We start from the raw sequence: 4147 nt of genomic DNA, 5'->3' as shown, positions 1-4147 counted from the left end.
ATGTTAGGAACTGGGCAAAGTAGTAAACATAAAAATTTTATCCCTGTCTCTTAAGTTTGCAATGGATTAAGAATCACATCAATTAGGCTTCTGGATTGAAAGATTTTCTCCAAATACCACATCATGTTCAGTCTTTACATACTGCTGCAGTGGTCCAAATTTGACAAATATTTTGACCATGATCTAATCAGAACTGAGAAAATTGGTGAACATAAGCATTGTATCCCTACTTCTTATAATTTGATTGGTCTAAGAATCACCTCATTTGGAGTTTTTTAGAAAGAGGTATGGTCTAAATACTAAAACATATACAAATGAAGCTATCACCATACTTGCACTGATTTTCATCAAATGAGTCTTTTTCATCAATTTCCTACAAAAACCATAAGAGAAATTAGCAATAACTACTCTCAAAGTAATTTAAAATAAAATAACCTAAAATTTAACTAAAATAACTTAAATTAATCACTTAACAAGTAATCAAACTTAAACTAAAAAAACACCTAAAATGCTAAAATTTGAACCTAAAATCTCAAAGATCTAGCTACGTAAGCTCCCAAAATGAATCAAAATAACTCTATATAATAGAGTTATCAGAAATTTTCAAGTTTCAGCCATAGTGTTCTCTATTTCTCTTCCATCAATTAGCCTGCCTTGATTCTCTCTTTACCATTCATTGCTGTACATTGACCTTTCCTTTTCTTGATAATATCACCCTCTATAAATATGTGTAATCATTCCTTTGCAAAGCACAATCGATTCAACAATTTTTTGCTCAAACTTTATATGGTATTAGAGCATCTCTAGCTCCAACAAGTCTTGTTCGATCTTATCCCTTGACCCTTTTTTTCAAAAAAAAAAAAACCATGTCAGAAGCTACTTCAAACTCCAAAACCATGTCCCAGCACCAAACTCCCTAACATATTGTGTTTGTTTAATGTTGTTATCGTCGCATTGTTGAAACTAGTTTCACTCTTACCTGTCATGAATCTTTTCCTCTCTCGCTTTAGACCTACGCCTTTCATACAATTGTCTACCTCATTAATAAAATGCCAACACCTATTCTTGGTGACAAATCACCTGTTGAATGCCTATTCCACAAAGTGCCAAATTATTCCAAACATCGCACCTTTGGGTGTTTATACTATCCCTGGCTTCACCCATATACCAAACACAAATTGGAACCTCGATCTCAACCATGTTTATTTCTTGGTTGTTCTAATATTCACAATGCCTATACATGTTATGAACCTACATCTCACAAGTTTTTTTTTTCTCATCATGTTTGGTTTGTTGAACATCAATTTCCATCCTTGCCTTCCCAAACAAGGATACTCTATCACTTCCCACACTCTACTTATCTGGTCTATTCTTTCTCCATCTCTTCATTCTTTTGCCAACTCCAATGCTCCTGCCACAAATATGTCCAGTTACTTGTCATCGCCGACTGCCACAAACTCTCTAGCCAGTAACTAGTCAAATTCTAACTCACTACAAAATCGTAGGACCATTAGTAGTGCACATTCTCCGCAAACATCACCTCTATCATCGTCCTCTAGGACAACTTCTCAATCTTCGCCAAATAGCTCCCCTAATGGCATATCTGATTTGTCTAAACCCTCATCAAATGATTGCGTTAACTTTTTCAATGTCATTCTCTTCCCTAAATTCCTTTATGGTTTCCCTTAACCCAGCACCCATTAACTGCATTTTTAAGGTTGATTAGACCTTGATAGTATCCAATCAAGATATTATGACTTCTTCTCCTCTTGCAAGTGAGCCTTTTTATGCACTTTCCTTACTCTCTAATCCCATTTCTTCCATTCATGAGCCTCTTAACCAAGACAATACCCATCTTATGATCACCCGCTCTAAAAACTGAGTTTTCAAACCAACCTAAAAATAAGCTTTGTCGCCACTCCTCATCCTTTTCCACCATCTCTCGAACCCACCAACATATTTCATGCCCTTCAAAGTTGTGAATGGAACAACACTATGTGTGAGTAGATCAATGCTCTACATCAAAACAAAACGTGGGAGCTAGTTTCCCAAACGAGTAACTAGAACATCGTTGGATGCAAATGGGTTTATAGAGTTAAACATTACCCCGATGGTAATGTGGCTCATTACAAGGCGCATCTTATAGCTAAAGGCTTTGACCAACAGCCTGGGATTGACTATTTTGAGACATTCAGTCCTGCCATTAAACCAACCACCACTGGGTTATGCTTACACTAGCTCTATCGCAAGGTTGGTCTATTCATCAACTCGACGTCAACAATACTTTTTTTCATGGCCATCTCTCTGAAAAAGTATTTATGTCTCAACCGCCTGGTTTTGTTGGCACCACTTATCCCAAGCATGTGTGTCAACTTCATCGATCAATCTACGGTCTCAAGCAAGCACTGCGTGCTTGGTTCGAGGAACTAAAATGCTTCACTCTTTCCTTTGGATTCACTAATGCCACCAATGACACCTCTTTATTTTTTTATACTCGTGGTAACTCTCTCATGTAGTTTTTGTTTTATGTTGCTGATCTTTTGATTACTGGCAACTCCTCTGTTCTTGTTCAAAAATTCATTGACACTCTCTCTGATTAGTTCTCTGTCAAAGATCTCAGTTACCTTCATCACATCCTTAGTGTCCAGGTTCTTCCCACAGCTCATGGCTTGTTTCTCTCTTAACATCACTACATTCGAAAATTGATCACTCGATTTAATATGGTTGGGGTTAAAGAGTAGGCTACCCCTCTTAGCTCATCTTTATCTCTCATTCTTAATGATGGAATCTTGGACACCGATGCTACTCAGTATCGTAAGCTTATTGGAAGTATGCAGTACCTATCCATCTCTCGGCTTGACATTACATATGCTGTAAACAAACTTGCTTAGTTCATGCACAAGCCTACCCAATCTCATTGGTCAGCTACTAAGAGGCTCTTGCGCTACTTGAAGCATTCCATCTCTCATGGCTTATTCTTGAATCATTCCTCTTTAAACCACCTCACTACTTATGATGCTGATTAGGCTAGCAATCGAGATGACCTCACGTCCACCTCTGCTTTCATCATCTTTCTAGGCTCTAATCCCATGTCCTGGTGCTCCAAGAAACAATGGATCGTTACTTGTTCCTCCATCAAAGCTGAATATTGTTTGATTGGTTCCACGATGGTAGAAATTATGTGGCTTCATAACCTTCACCACGAACTTAAAGTTTCTCTCCCTTGTCCTCCCCGATTTCTGTGTGATAACTTGGGTGCCACATATCTTTGTTCCAATCCCATGTTTCAGTCTCAAACGAAACACATTGCTCTCGATTACCATTTTGTGTGTGAGCAAGTCTCTATTGGTCAACTTCAAGTCGCTCATGTCTCAACCCTTCATCAACTTGCGGATCTACTAATCAAGATTGGTGTCTCTGACGGCCCCACCATCTTACAGGGGCATAATAGACAAAAATCAAGCAAATCAAGTTAGCTATAATCAACCATCAATTACTCTTCCTTGATTTTTTCTATCTAGCAATCATGTTAGCCGTAGTCAACCATCAATTAATGTTCCTTGATTCTCTCATTAGCATTCATTGCTATACATTTACTTTTCCTTTTCTTGATAATATCACCCTATATAAATATGTGTAATCATTCCTTTGCAAAGCACAATCGATTCAATAATTTTTTACTCAAACCTTATAAAGGTCACTTCCATAGCATTCACGAAGGTAATAAAGGTTTTGGATTCTTTAAAAGGTGTGATACTAATAGAAATGCCATCATCAGAGAGGTAAGATTGAATGAGCTTTAGAGACAATGCCTCTTTCATGGTGGCAATGGCACTTCACTTAAGCCATTCCATGTCTTCATCCGGCAGTGGGATGTCGATGGAGATCATTTCCTTTTCAATCTCAACATTTGGAATAAAATCATTGATTTTTATCCCTGGATTGGCACTCATCTCATCTTTTCCTTTGCTTTTTGTGTTGAGGGCTTCTTTATAGGATCTCTTGCAGGAGTTCCTCCTGTCTATTTCTCTCCCCTATTTTTTTGCTTTGACTATATTTCTCACCTGATCTAGTAGTACCTTATTTTTCTGATATAGCTCTATTAACCACTGTTTAGAGTCCTTCAATCACTTTCCCATCTCCCATT

The sequence above is a fragment of the Theobroma umbraticum genome, unplaced genomic scaffold, assembly GCF_002168275.2.
Source record: "Theobroma umbraticum cultivar Fairchild unplaced genomic scaffold, ASM216827v3 scaffold_81.0, whole genome shotgun sequence".
Lineage (NCBI taxonomy): Eukaryota > Viridiplantae > Streptophyta > Magnoliopsida > Malvales > Malvaceae > Theobroma > Theobroma umbraticum.
The sequence above is the reverse complement of the archived record's forward strand: the minus strand, read 5'-3'. Positions refer to the sequence as shown.